Source organism: Odocoileus virginianus, chromosome 2 (genome assembly GCF_023699985.2).
Source record: "Odocoileus virginianus isolate 20LAN1187 ecotype Illinois chromosome 2, Ovbor_1.2, whole genome shotgun sequence".
NCBI classification, from domain to species: Eukaryota; Metazoa; Chordata; class Mammalia; order Artiodactyla; family Cervidae; genus Odocoileus; species Odocoileus virginianus.
The window spans coordinates 47,474,164-47,489,498 of record NC_069675.1 but is presented as its reverse complement, the minus strand read 5'-3'; the positions used below and the strand labels follow the sequence as shown (position 1 = coordinate 47,489,498).

Here is a 15,335-nt window from a genome sequence, read left to right as displayed (position 1 = left end):
GGAGCAGGCTGGCTCCTATCCCTGCGATTTGGATTATAACATAGTTTGGTTAACAAACCAAGCTCTGGTGAACCAAGCATGCAAATATTATTTTCTTATTGTGCATTTTGTAAAATATTTTATAAATTGGTTGCTTTTAAACAAGTTCTTTAGAAATTAAAAATCCCCCCCAATCACTTGTAATTCTTGGAGTAAATTGACTGTGAAAGAAGTAAATGCTAAATATTTACTCAGAGATTTGCAGACAATGTGTTAGTCCCCATCACCGCCCCTTTTCTGTGTGTGTGTGTGTGTGTGCGCGCGCGCATGTGTGTAATATGGTTTAAAATTAGGAATCAGGTAATCTGATACATTTTCATTCACTTCCCAAATTTACCTTCTAGGTGGTCTCTTTCTGAAAACAATAGCATGGCGGAAAGAATAATAAGGGGCTTCCAGGGGTTGCAAAGAGTCAGATATGACTGAGTGCTAACTGCAGAAGTATGGTTAATAGAAGTTGGGGAGGCTCTGGAAGTCCAAGCTAAGCCCTCCTGGGAATTTGCATATTACAAGGCACTAATCTTAGTGAGGTAATTGTCTTATATACTTTGTAAAGTAAACAGGGCCGTTATTTGTGGGAATGTCTATAGAAAGTATGTAGTGTGGAAGAGCAGAGATATAAATATGAGATAGTAACTGTGATTAAGAAATAGATGGATCTGATGATAAGGAAGAAAAGCAAAAGAAATAGGAATGGCAGTATGAAAAGTTCAGTTTCACACTGCTGTATTTAAAATAAATAACCAACAAGGGAGAGAAAGGGGAAAAGAAAAGCTGATCAATTTATGAATCCAGATTTGTTGGCAGTAGTGATTTCTGATGTTTGGGACTATACTCTTCTCTGTAAATTCCAAAAAGAGTATACCAGACTCACTAGAATCAGATGGATTTATAACACATACCTTCTAGGAGTGCACTGGGTGTTTCTCTCTGAGATTCTTGTGCAAAGACTCTGCTTGGGTACCCTGCAGCCCTCTGAGCCAAGAAGGACCATCCAGCTCTCCCATTGATAAGCAGCACATCTCAGGGAGGTGGTGGGCTTGCCCAAGATCAGACAGTTATGAGCGATGAAAACAGGATGGGAGCTCAGCTGTATCCCCTGGAGTTTTACCCTCCCCCCCTCAGGGAGATCCACAGCAACTCTGGCGGAAAGCAATGCTATGGAGCAAATGCACCTCGAAATATTTCTTTGTTAAACTCAAACACCTGACCCATGATGAATGATTCATAGACATGTGTTGAATGTTGACAGCATGAATATTTAAACCTCAATATTTTTAAAAAGCAGCCTGTAGGCACCTGTAGTGTTGCAGGGTGCTCTGTTATACCATTTACAACTGGCCACGTCTGATGGTACAATCTCCGTTTTGTCCACGAGGATGCTGAGACTGAGAGCGTAAGTGGAAGAGTCCAGAGTCACCTCTCCTGAAGGTTGTGAAGCCATCATTCCAGGGACAGTGCTGCCCTTTCCCCCCTACTGGAAGTGGACAGGCCAAATTAATGTAAAAGTGCCATTTGGAGCAAGATACAAAGAAATGGTGCACAAGTGAAAAAATGAGTAATAAGCAATGTCTCTACATTCATTCTTTTCAGTGGCATCCCCAGCCCTTTAAGAGGAGGAACTGTAATCACTGCTTCTGCCTGGGGTAGAGTCAGAGCCTTAATGGTGGGTGTCTTTATAGTTTCAGAGACAGTATTCATTGCAATCTTAATCTTTCTTTGCTTGTCTTTGCTGTGCAGCTCCATGTGATCTGCTTTTTTTCCCCTTCAGTTTCCCTTGCGTTTTGCTTTGACATCTTGAGGAGGTAAGCTTGGGTCCTTAGATACTGCAATATGCAGTATCAGTGTGTACAACTGGTGACTCTGTCTGCTGCCTACTGCCACTCCTGACCAGCCCCCCTTGTTTGTACATGTGTGAGTATTTGTATGCAAATTAGATACAGCCATTACTTATTAATCATATCATCTATCTAAACATTTCTAGGTGGGTTGCATAAAGGAGAGGTATAGTGGGAGTCTTAGGGATACGTGAGATGAAAACACATCATATTTAACTTACAGCATAAACGTTTCTGTTAATAAAATGCTTGTCAGGGGGAGAGACATTGGTCTGAAGCTTTGAAGTGGGAAAGAAATCTTCACCCATGTATTCCCAGGCCCTCCTAAGCAGAGTTAATACAGGAAGGAGTGGAGAGGGTAAGAGAGCCTAGAGTTAGCCAGAGTCCCTTAATAAGTGTTCCTTTCACCTTGCACTGAAAAGAGAGAGGACGGGTGGAGAGAAGCCCAAGGATTGAAGGGTAGAAAAGCATCCTCCAGTGACCGGCGGTGTCTGTGGCTATGTATGGGGTCTGCAACTGGGGTTTGGCTGCAGTCAGACCTTGGACCCTAGCCCAGCCATGGTCTGGCTCTGTGCCCCTGTGCCCCAGGGCCCTCTTAGGCAAAATAGGGATAGTGGTAGTATTTGAGAGTCACTGAATTAACATTTTGACTGAATGGACTATGTTTTAAAACCAGAATTTGTTCAAGGCTTAAATTAAATAGCAACATCATAGAATGAGTCTCTGGGATATAAGAAGAAATGTCAGTATTATTACAATTTTATTACTATGTTTAGTGACCAAAAATTTTAACTAATATTTTAATATGTGGATACGTTCTTGCAATATTTTAAAATATATTTTAGGAAACGATGGAATGGTATCATCAGGGGAGAACCAGAAATGCTTAAACAAAGTAGTTAGTACATCAACTTCAGTACTTGGTGCATGGTTTTGAAGTTTACATGGTTTTCAGTTCCCTTTGAAAAGACTTATATATGACTTTCAAAGGATTATGGGTTTGGGGACTTCCTTCAAAATCTGAAGTTAAAGCTTCCCCTGCTTTCAGTATAGGGGGTGTGGTTCAGTTCCTGGTTGGGGAGCTATACCTTGTGGCCAAAAACCCAAAAAGTAAAATATAGAAGCAATATTGTAACAAATTAAGTCAAGACTTTAAATAAAAGTGATCTGTATCAAAAAAGCAACAAAACAGATTAGTGGTTTGTGTGAGATCATCTATCAATAGGATGATGTGCATACAACTAATTCATACACACACACACAAGTTTTAACTTTTTATTTTGGAATAATGTTAGATATAGGAAAGGATGCAGACTCATACAGAGAATTTCTATATACTTTCCTCCAGATTTCTCCAAATGTTAACATTTATTACATGTTAAAAATCTTTCTTTCTATAACTTTTTCTGAATCATTTGAGAGTAAGTGACCCACAGATAGTTTTGTGTGTTTGTCCTAAAACCAAGGACATTTACCATGATATAATTATCCAAATCAGGAAATTAGCATAAAGACAGCCCTACTGTCTCAACTACAGACCTTATTCAGTTGTTGGCTGATTGTCTTCCTAATGGCTTTTGTCATAAAAGAAAATGTTAAAAATTTTTGGTGGGGATGGGAGGTGTCCAGAAGGTGCCTAAGACCACGTGCTATACTTGGTTATAAGATATTTTTAGTCTCCCTCAGTCTAAAATAGTTTTTTTTAAAAATAATTTTATTTTTAGTCTCCCTCAGACTAGAAAAGTTTAAAAAAAAAAATTTTATTTATTTATGGCCATGCTGGGTCTTTGTTACTGCACAGGCTTTTCTCCGGTTGCAGCGATTGGGGGGCGTTGCTCTTTGTTGTGGTGCTTGGGCATCTCATTGCGGTGGCTTCCCTTGTTGCAGAACACGGGCTGTAGGACATGTGGGCTTCAGTAGCTTTGGGGCTCTCAATCACAGGCTCTGTAGTTGTGGTGCACAGGCTTAGTCATTCCACAGCAAGTGGGATCCTCCCAGACCCCTGTCTCTTGCACTGGCAGGCAAATTCCTTACCACTAAGCCACCAGGGAAAGCCCTAGGACAGATTTTTGAACTGTGTCTTATATTGACTTTTTAAGAATACAAGCCATTTATTTTGTAGGATCTTGAACTCCCCCCCCCCCCCCCAATGTTTCTTCAAGTAGATTTTGGGCAAGAATACTGCAAAATTGATGTCCTTCTCAATGCTTCTCCTAAGAGGTACCATCTGTTTTTCCCATTCATAGGTGGTGTTAATTTTGATCATTTGGTTAAAATTTGATGCTGCGATTCATGGGGTCGCAAAGAGTCAGACACGACTGAGCTGAACTGAACCAGATTTATCCAAGAAACTTACTATTTTTTAATGTTTCTTCTTTGTGTGTGTATATGTGTGTTTTAAATTTATTTTTAATTGGATGATAGTTTCTTTACAATGTGAAAGTTACTATTTTTACTGTTTGTGATTATGAATATCTTATGAGGAGATACTTTGGGACTATGTAAGTATAGCATTGTTTATCACTTTCAACTACTGGTTTTAGTATCCACTGATGTTTCTTACCAGAAACAGTTATCACTGGGGTAGTGGCCAAATTTTTTGTTTTATTTATTTTAGTATTTTTGATGAAAATTGTATGGTGGTTGGATTTTTAAAGTTTGTTATTTCAACTCAGGAACAATTTCTCAGCTCTGTAAGTTGTTGAATTGTTTATCATATTTGTGAATACTAAGATGAAGGAACAAGATGACTTTGGTCCTTTTTAAAAAATAATAGTTTGTTCTTCATAGTTTTTATGATCTTTATTATGCCAACATCAATGATAAATCAGTGATTTACCAAGAACTTAACGACTCATGATTTTGAGATCTTGTGAAATACTGAGGTAGCAGAGTTGACATTTTGTTCTTCGTTCTTCATAGAATGTAAAGAAGTTCCTAATTGGGATTTTTAGGTTCTTATCTGATGACTGGAGTTTCTCACAGTCTGTCTAGATTTTCTCAAATGCAACCCCAGGGGTCTTTAAACCTGTTTTTCTGCCTCCTGTATTTCTTGAAAATCGTTAGCTAGATTTAGATTCTTGATCAGGCTCCAAGGTTCTCTCTTTCCTTTTAAAATTTATTTTATTTTTTAATTTTTTGGGTTCTGTAAATTGACTTTCATAGAAAGTCGATTACTTCTTACTTTATTTTTACATGACTCTTTCATAAATGGCCTTTCACGGAGAGGCACTGAAGGTCTGCCTGTCTCTTTGTAGTATTAGCAACCACTGATAATCATCACCCACATCACCTGTGAGCAGTTTCAAAATGGCCATAGTCTGTCTGTATCATTGCTTCTCCATCTATCAGCTGTAACATTTTCAAAAAGAGAAACTACCTTTCATCAATTACTAAGTTACCTTAGATCAGAGATCAGCAAGCTAAGGTCCACAGGCTAAATCCAACCCAATGTTTATTTTTATAATTAAAGTTTCATTGAAACAGCCATGCCCATTCATTTGCTTATTGTCTATGGCTGCTTTTGCACAGCAATGGCTGGGTTGAGCAGTTGCCGTTGGGGCCATAAGTGGCCCATGTGTGCATGTATGCTCACTCAGTTGCTAAGTCGTAAAGTCGCTAAAGTCAACTCTTTGTGACCCTATAGACTGTAGCCTGCCAGACTCCTCTGTCCATGGGATTTTCCAGGTGAGAATACTGAAGTGGATTGCCATTTCTTTCTCCAGGGGATCTTCCTGATCCAAGGATCAAACTTGTCAGGCACAAGTTTGATCCTGCTTGTCAGGCACATTCTTTACCACTGCACCACCTGGGAAGCCCCATAAGTGGCTCACATTGCTGAAAAGATCTGGCCCTTGACAGAAACAGTTTTCTGACCCCTGCTCTAGATCATATGGAAAAAGCAGTTTAAATGTTTGATCCTTTCTTCAGTTTTCAGTTGTTGTCCTATTATCCTGCAAAGGTGACCACTGAAGTTTTTTTTTTTAAATATTGTTACAGATTCATGGATGTAAACCTATTTGGTATAGTTGAACTGATTTACAATTATTATCTTTATTGAAACTCAAATTGCCACATATTTAGCCAGTGGGAGCCTTTTCAAGTTGGTTCCTGAGTTTTTGTGTATACAATCTTAGCGGTCTTTGATGCTCCGGGATTACTGGTATGGTGTTCCAGGTTCATCTTGTGGATTTCCTGCCGTAGACCAGGGGCCAGATATTTCTAGGCTCTCTGCTTCCTTTCAGTGAAAGATGTTATTTAGAGACCATAGTCTGAATGCTAAGGGTGCATATATAAAACTCCCAAAGGGTGTTCTGTTTAATGTTATGAGTGCATTAACTAATCCGTAGAATTTGAAAGTAGAATGTAATAGCTGTGATTTTAAAACACACAATCACTTCTTTTGTTCTAAAAGTATGTAATGTTCTCTATTTTTTTTTTGGCATTTATTTATTTATTTGGCTGCGTGGAGTCTTAGTCGTGGCATGTGGGATCTTCCTCATTGCATCATGTAGGATCTTTCCATGCAGCACATGGAGTCTGTAGTTGTGATGCTGGCTCAGTAGTTGTGGCAGGCAGGCACTCTAGTGTTGGCTTGCAGGTTTAGTTGCACCTTATCATGTAGGATCTTAGTTCCCCTCTGTAGGGATCGAACCTACATCCTCTGTATTGGAAGGTGGATTCTCTACCACTGGACCACCAGGAAAGTCCTAATGTTCTCCATTTTTAATGTCCTCTTAATAATGTTGTTAATTAATCCTCCTATTTAGTAATTGTAGTTGTACATTAGAATTGTTTTCTATCTTTCATGCTTATATTCTTTCCATAAAATATGCTTATCTATTTCTGCCAACTGTTAGTATTTCACTGGATAAAGCTCACAAGGAGATTTCCACTCAGATTGCATGTGGAATGCTTCCCTGTTTTTGAAAGGGTTTGTTCAGATAATGACAGCAAATCCAAACATGCTTCATTTCTCTGTTTCTCACATTGTGACAGTAATTAGATATATTGGTCACCTCTGTGACCACATGCTCATCCATCAGGCAGAAGTACAGGTCGAAGACTGGAGCTGAAACTGAACAACAGATTTACACTGAATGCCGAGGCCGAGGCCATATTTTTATATATTCTTAGGACCTACCTCATGGTTACAAAGATTAAATAAAGTTTTTCAGGAGCATGTAGAACAATACTGAGTACGTAGTAAGGACTTTGTTAAGGTAACCTCGTTATCAACTTTGGTGACCTTGGCTTTTTAGGTCTCCCTAGCCCCTATGAAATTTAGTCTCTGTATTGTACCATTCCTTGTATGAACTTGTGTTTTGGATTGCTGGTTTTCTAGAACCCATATTCTTAGCAATCCTGGCTGTCATATTTCCCTTTTGATCACCGTTGCCCCAGCACAGTGCCTTGTACACAAAATCTGTACTATATGGTTATTTGTATAATTGCACTTCCCTCATTTTAACACAGCATATATAATAAACAGCAAAAATCTGGCTTCCTCCTGAACATTGTTAGGCTAACAAGGGAAATTTATCATTCACTTTTGAGAACTTTCAGGTGTGATCTTTTTGTTTTTATTAACCATTTTATATTATCTTTAATTAAGTACAAAGACTTTTCCAGACATCACGTAGAGGTCATTTTATCCACTGCTCTGTTTGGCTGCCAATCTCTTGTCTCCTCAGCAATGGTAAGGTGAATACCCTTTCCACAGGGAAGAGAGATCCACGGTTTGTTGCCTTTGCCAATAACGAAAATGTTCGAGAGCCGTGTGGCAAAGCTGTTGCCCTTCTCATCTTTCATATGAACTACATCAAAAGAGCCTGGATGTCTCTCCCGGTTTGTAATCACACCAATTCTTCCCAGGTTAGCACCTCCAGTCACCATGCACAGGTTACCAGTGTCAAATCTGATGAAATCAGTAATCTTGCCAATCTCCACGTCAATCTGAATGGTGTCTTTCACCTTGATGAGGGGATCGGGGTAACAGATGGTACGAGCATCCTGGGTTACCAGATGAGGGATTCCTTTTGTCCCCACAAATATCTCTTTTTGCACAATTTATACTTGGCCTCCTCAGGTGTAATATGATAAATAACAAAGCGACCCTTGGTGTCATAGATCAAAGAAAAATTCTCTCCAGTCTTGTCAATGCTGATGACGTCCATAAAACCAGCAGGGTAGGTTATATCTGTGCGGACTTTGCCATCGATCTGAATGAATCACTGCATGCAAATCTTCTTTACTTCATCTCCTGTTAGGGCATACTTAAGTCTGTTCCTTAGGAAGATGATTAGGGGGAGACATTCCCTCAGCTGTGGGGGCCGGCAGATGGATGAGGGGCAAGCACACCAGTCAATTTATCCAGCATCCAATGTTTTGGAGCTGCTACGAGTTTCAGGTGCTTCTTGGGACCCTGAGCCATGGCTGTGCTAGGCACAATAAGAGCTCAGGTGTGATCTTTGTTTTTTAAAAAATTATTTATTTATATTTATTTATTTGATTATGTCAGGTCTTAGTTGCAGCATTTGGGCTTTTCTAGTTGTGGCGTGGGGGCTCAGGATTTGAGCCATGAGGGCTCTCTAGTTGTAGTGCGTGGGCTCTAGAGCAGGGGTCCCCTATCCTCGGGCCATGGTACCGATGTGGGGCCTGTTAGGAACTGGACTGCACAGCAGGTGAGCAGCAGCTGTAAGTGAAGCTTCATTTATAGCTGCTCCCCATCCCTAGGATTTTCACCTGAGCTCCGTCTCCTGTCAGATCAATAGCGGCATTAGATTCTCATAGGAGCACGAATCCTACTCCATTCAGGATGAGTGGAAAAATTGTCTCCCATGAAACTGGTCCCTGATGCCAAAAAGGTTGGGGACTGCCATCCTTGGGGACTGCTAGAGAGAGCACAGGGCTCTCTCTAGCTGTGGCTTGCAGACTTAGTTGCCTGTGGCATGTGAGAGCTTAGTTCCCTGACCAGGGATCAACCCCGCATCAACAGCTTTGGAAGACAGCTTCTTAACCACTGGACCACCAGGGGAATCCTGGGTGTGATCTTTGAGAAGTTGATCACTGGTAGTTGATCCTTTTAATTTTCCTTAAAAAAAAAAAAAATTGTTTGGCTGCACTGGGATCTTCATTGTGGCACTCAGGATCTTTAGTTGCGGCATGTGGGAAGTAGTTCCCTGACCAGGGATTGAACCCTGGCCCACTGCATTGGGAGCGTGGAGTGTTAGCCACTGGACCACCAGGGAAGTCCCTGAATGTTACTTTTTATGAAGATTTCTTCAGTTCATCCCAGTTTAAGGCTGTACATTCTTTTAAAAATGAAGCAGATGTCTGTGCTGGAGACAGAGTTCCCACTGGTATGTAGCTGTGTACATTCCTTCATCGGTAATACTGGGGGTATGTTAGCAGTTGTAGAAGCCATATGTTTTCATAGGCCTTTGCCAAGGAAAATACTTTAGAATTACATTAGCAACTCCAAGGTATTTTGGCTGTTCTGAGAGGACACATGGTAGTTTTCCAATTATACAAACAAGAGCTTTTGTTTTATGCTGAAGTTTCTTATAGGCTATGGGAACAATAGAGCCTCTATCAGCATTTCCCAGAGTAACATCCTAGGGATGTTAAGAGGTAGTACTATTGCTTCATTTCTGCAAGACTTTAACATGCCGGTGTGGTCTCTTAGAGGGGAGTGTGCTATGCAAGAGTCCTCTGGCTTATTTGACCAAGGCTTTCCTTGTGTTTGAAATACTACCATCTACCCAGTGTCCCTCACCCAATGCACACATTTCACTTCATAGTCCCTGGCTCCCAGCCTTAGATGTGGTCCCTGATGCAAATGCTGAGCTCCCTGTACTTGAGCACATTGCTCTACTGGTGAATATGTGACTTAACAATGACCCAATAGGCGCTTGTCTTCTCTGGAGCCTAACCTCACTGAAGAACTTGGGGAAGGGGCCTGTTTTCTGTGGGATTTTAGCACCAGGAATTTATATTTTTTCATTTGTTTATTTTTGGCTGTGCTGGATCTTTGTTGCTACACAGGCTTGTCTCTATTTTTGGTGAGTGGGGGCTACTCTAGTTGCAGAGCTCAGGCTTATCACTTCAGTGGCTTCTTTTTTTGCAGATCACGGGCTCTAGGGTGTGCGGGCTTCAGTAGTTGTGATTTCCAAGCTCTAGACCAGTGCTTCCCTGGTAGCTCAGATGGCAAAGAATCTGCCTACAATGCAGAAGACCCAGGTTCGATCCCTGGTTTGGGAAGATCCCCTGGTGAAGGGAATGGCAACCCACTACGGTATTCTTGCCTGGAGAATTCCATGGACAGAAGAAGCTGGTGGGCTACAGTCCGTGGGATCGCAGAGTCAGACAGGACTGAATGACTAACACACACACACACACAAGCTCGAGAGCATGGGCTTAATCGTTGTGGTGTGTGGGCTTAGTTTCTCTTCAGCCTGTGGGATCTTCCCCGACCAAGGATCGAATTCATGTCTCCTGCTTTGGCAGGCGGATTCTTTGCCACTGTGCCACCAGGGAAGCCCAGCACCAGTTTAGAAGGCTCTTCACAAATATTTGTTGGATGAGTGAAGGGTCTGTCGATCCCTTCATTCTGAATAGCATCTCACAGGACCAGAGCTCTAGCAAACCCACTTTGGGAACCATGACTTGGTCTTCACTTTCAGTGTGAATAACTGGATTTCTGGTAGACCTTCATAATGCTACTGAATGTCCTCAGTGCATCCACCTAGCAAGGAAAACTGTCAATATTTTTAAATATGAGGCTCAGTCTTTGAAATCTCTTGCCTCAGCGGCACATAGTGAATCAGCTGGGATTGGAACCTTCATTTCATGATACCTGTCGCTGGGCCCATTACCCCCAGACAGCCTGTAGCCCCCTGTCACATTATTAGTTACATAAATGAGAGCTGGTGTTCAGGCCACGGGGGAGGGAGAAATCAGATGCCCCTTTGTGTACGCGTTAACGCAGGCAGAACAAAAGGCCCAGCTTGGTTTTCAAGTTCAAGTTTGGCTCACATGTGGTCCTCAGTGGAGATTATGATCTCAGGTAAATTAAAAACAAATGTTAAAGAAGTCATAATGAGGTAGATGGAGTTCAGGATTCTTGTTTTTCAACACTGGGGTAAACAGACCCCTCTCTAAAGCAGACATTCACCTCCCCTCTTCCACTTTACCTCTCTGCCCATCATTATGATTACTGTTCACTCTTACTTCAGGTAGCCAGGCAGGTAGGTGTGTACATATGGTCTCATGTCAGTGTACTCAAGTTTGTTCACCCGGCAGGAGGACATTTAGTTCAGTCTACTATCACATCAAGTAAAAAGGGAATTGCACATTTGACAAAATGCCCCCTTCCTTGGGCATGGCCCCCAGTGGCCTGCTCAAGGGAGCTCAAGGCCAGCACGGGAGGCGAGAGTACACAGGATCCCCCTGTGTTCTCCCCCTCCCAGGCCGAGTTCCCAAGCATATTCTTGACTGGAGCTGGGGAGCCTTGGGGCCCAGTGATTTTACCCACTAAATGGGACTCTGTATGTCTGAGCCAAATTAAGTCTGCGGGCAGTCTTTACGAGCACAGTAACCGTTTTTACAGATGTAAAGAAGCTCAAAAGTACTGTGTATGTTTGTAGTCGCAGTCCCTGTAAAGTTTCCATGAGCGCACTGCAAGGGCTCTGTCCTCGGAAATTTAGTTCTACTGTTCTTACCTTGCTTCTCTCATCACTCTGTCAAAGCACATGTCATATGAATGTGTGTGTGTGTGTGTGTACACAGTTAATTCTCCAGTGGGGGCAGTTTTGTCCCCCGGGGGACAGTTGGCAATGTCTGGAGACATTTTTGGTTTCTTATGACTTGGTGGTGGGGGCGGTGGGAAGTTACTACTAGCATCTCATGGGTGGAGGCCAAGAATGCTGCTTAACATCTTAAAAGGTACAGGATAGTTCCTCACAGCAAAAATTATCTTGCCGCAAATGTTCATAGTGCTGAGGTTGCAAAACCCTGGTATACAGACAACATAGTGTATCATACACGAATAAAACCATATGCGTGTGTGTGTATGCTCATAAACATGTGGCTGTGTGCATGTGCGTATGTCATTATATGTGTATATGCATATACAAGGGCTTCCCTGGTGGCTTAGTGGGTCAAGAATCCGCCTGCCAATGCATGAGCCAAGGGTTCGATCCCTGGGTTGGGAAGATCCCCTGGAGGAAGGCATGGTAACCCACTCCAGTATTCTTGCCTGGAGAATTCCATGGACAGAGGAGCCTGATAGACTATAGTCTATGGGGTTGTAAAGAGTTGGACAAAACTGAAGTGACTGAGCACACACACACGCACAATGCATATACATGCTGCACGGCATGGCCAAAATAAAGGGAAACATAGCAAGACTTGTACCTGAATTTCTCTTCTTTCTGAGCAGTACTTTTTTGCAGAAATAACAGTCTCTTTCTTGAGGGTGTTCAGTGTCCCAGAGGAGTATTGCATATATTAACTCACTTAATCCTCAGAATGACCCCACAGGTGGGCACTGTGATTCCTGCTTTGCTCTGGAGGAAATCAGGGCTCAGAGAGGTCAAGATCTTTGTCTGAGGCCACTCAGCCTTCCAGGGGACGGGATTGATTTGGAACCCACTTTTGCTGGCTCCTCCCACAGGGCACCACCTCCCACTTGGTGGTGGGAGGGGCTTCATGAGTTTGGGGGATGTGGCCTGGACATGGCCTGTACAGTGGAGACGCTGAGCGGGGTGACCTGTGGGGCTCCTTCCAGTGGTTGCCTTCTGAGGCTGCAGTTTGGAAATGGTCAATAGTGCCTGAGCATTGTCTCTGAGAAGCCCTGAACCTATGAACCTGAGATGCTATGAAACCTGTAGGGGTTTTTGGACCCACAGCCCCCTGCTGGGTCCATAGCACTGGCTTGGAGGCTTCTGGGGCAGGGGCAGGGGAGAGTAGGAGGGATGGTGGCAAGTCAGCCTGCCTGGGCCCGGGGAGCTGGATGGGGCAGGACAGGAGAGACCCTGCTGGTTTTCCTTCCTTTCTCTCCTTTCTCCCTCCTTTCCTGCTCAGGGGAGGCCTGGGGCTTCATAGGAGGTGACGGGGCTGGGGGTGGGGGCAGTTGGTGGTAATTACTCACCGTGTGCACAGACAGTGGGTGTGGCCTGGTGCCTCCAGGGATGGCTGAAAAGCTGGGGAATGTGAGAGAATGTGAGAGAATGTGAGACTTCCCTGGTGGCTCAGTGGTTAAGAATCCGCCTGCCAATGCAGGGGACGTGGGTTTGATCCCTGATCTGGGAAGAGTCCACATGCCGAGAGGCAGCTAAGCCCATGGGCCACAACTGCTGAGCCCTTGCTCTAGAACCGAGGAGCCGCAACAACAGAAGTCAGTGCTCCGCATCTGGAGCGTAGCCCTGGCTCTCCAAAACTAGGGAAAGATTGCACGTAGCAATGAAGACACAGCACAGACAAAAATAAATAAATAAATAAACTTAAAGTGTTAGAGGAAAGCAAGCATTCTGCGGGAAGTAAGGAAGGTACAGAGTAGCCTCCTAGGGGAGGGGGGGCTAGAGGTATATACTCTAGTATCCAGAGTATACAGTAGTCATGTACTGTTGTGAGAGTAGGACCGTAAGGAAGGCTGAGTGCCTAAGAATTGATGCTTTTAAACTCTGGTGCTGGAGAAGACTCCTAGACAGCAAGGAGATCAAACCAGTCAATCCTAAAGGAAATCAACCCTGATTCATTGGATGGAATGAAGCTCCAATACTTTGGCCACCTGATGTGAGCAGCTGACTCATAGGAAAAGACCCTGATGCTGGGAAAGATTGAGGACAGGAGGAGAAGCTGGTGACAGAGGATGAGATGGTTGGATGGTATCACTGATTTAATGGACACAAACTTGGGCAGACTCCGGGAGATACTGAGGGACAGGAAAGCCTGGCATCCCATAGTCCATGTGGTCACAAAGGGTCGGATACGACTTAGCCACTGAGCAAGAACAATAACAATCCAAAGTATAAACAAGGAACCAGCCACACTGCCGTTTAAGTGCCTGCTTCGTGGGCAGCAGCTGGAAAGCTGGCGGCCACAACATCAGCCCAGAGGTTCCCTTAACCTGGCCTCAGAACCCCAGGAGCTGAGCAATGAACAGGCTGCATTTTGCTGCCTTGTCCCCTCTGGCATGGGTGCTTTAGAATATAGGCGCCCATTGCTCTCTGTCTGGGACCTCTCTGCCTTTCTGGGTTTGGTACCCGAAGACCATCTGCAGACTCCGTGGGAAGCTGAAACCCACCCAGAGCTCTAGAGTCCAGCTTTCCTGAGGGCTGTTTCAGCACTTTTCAAGTGTATTTTGCTGTGGGAAGATAAGAACCTGTTTTAAAATAAAGTCTGGGACTTTCCTGTTGGTCTAGTGGTTAAGAATCCATATGTCAATGCAGAAGACATGGATTTGATCTCTGGTTCAGGAAGATCCCACATGCCACAGGGCAGCTAAGCCCGTGTGCCACAACTCCTGAGCCTGCGCTCGACAGCAAGAGAAGCCACCACTATGAAGCCCACGCGCCGCAACAAAGACTGTCCCAACTTGCTGCAACTACAGAAAGCCCACGTGCAGCAGCAAAGACCCAGTGCATCCAAAACTAAATTAACAGATACAATTAAAGAAATAAATATAATGTTATCCAAATCCTGTGCTGAGAGAGGTTTGGGTACAGAGAGAAAGCACCACCTGGCAAGTCCTGAGAAAAATCATTGTGTCTGAATTGCCAAAATCACTCTAGGTTAGGCTAGCATAGTTTTGGGAGATGATAAAGTTTCCTGTCTCTTTGGGGGGGGGAACCCCCACAACAGTGGGGTTTTCTACTCTTGATGCATTTTGCATTTGCAAGTCCTGCTCTAATGAAATGTTGTCATGCCTCTCTGTAAGTGGATAATTGAGTAGAGTAGCATGCTAATTTCTCTCCCAGTCAGGCCTGCCGTGAGGCCTGGCTCTTTGGAGATGGTCCAAAACCGGATAGCCCGAGCTCACCTGCAGGAGAGCCTCCTAGCACCAGAAACCCCCCGCCACACCTTCCTGTCTGTCCTCCGAAGGTGGTTTTCCACCCTAAGAAAGATCGCCATTATTGAAGGACCGTGCCCTTAAATCTGCCTGCGTCTCCATCTCTGGTACAAATTGTCATCCCTCTGGCGAGTTTCTGTCTCCGAGTTGGCTGTGAGGAGGTGGAAGCACAATCGGGCTTTGTGTTGGAGGAGGGCTCTGCAGCGCCCTAGAAGGTGGGATTCAGCCTGTGTAAATAAATAGCAGGAGGCGCCCGCATGAGGCCAAGGGGATTCCTGGAACCGGAGGGAGGCTTGTGCCGGAGACCAGAAACGCTGGTGTTTCTTCTGCAGCTTCTGCAGCCTCTTCCGCCCTCAGGAGCCTTTCAAATGGTCTGTGGGAAGCCC

At 43.8% G+C, this 15,335-nt stretch overlaps 1 protein-coding gene and 1 pseudogene across 1 annotated transcript in view; one reads left to right on the top strand and one right to left on the bottom strand.

The window, feature by feature from the left end:
• Positions 1–15,335, top strand: part of TCF7L1 (transcription factor 7 like 1) — a 187,284-nt gene that overhangs the window by 9,904 nt on the left and 162,045 nt on the right. The gene's annotated exons all lie outside the window — the stretch shown is intronic.
• Positions 7,528–8,325, bottom strand: LOC110134760 (small ribosomal subunit protein eS4, X isoform-like; annotated as a pseudogene).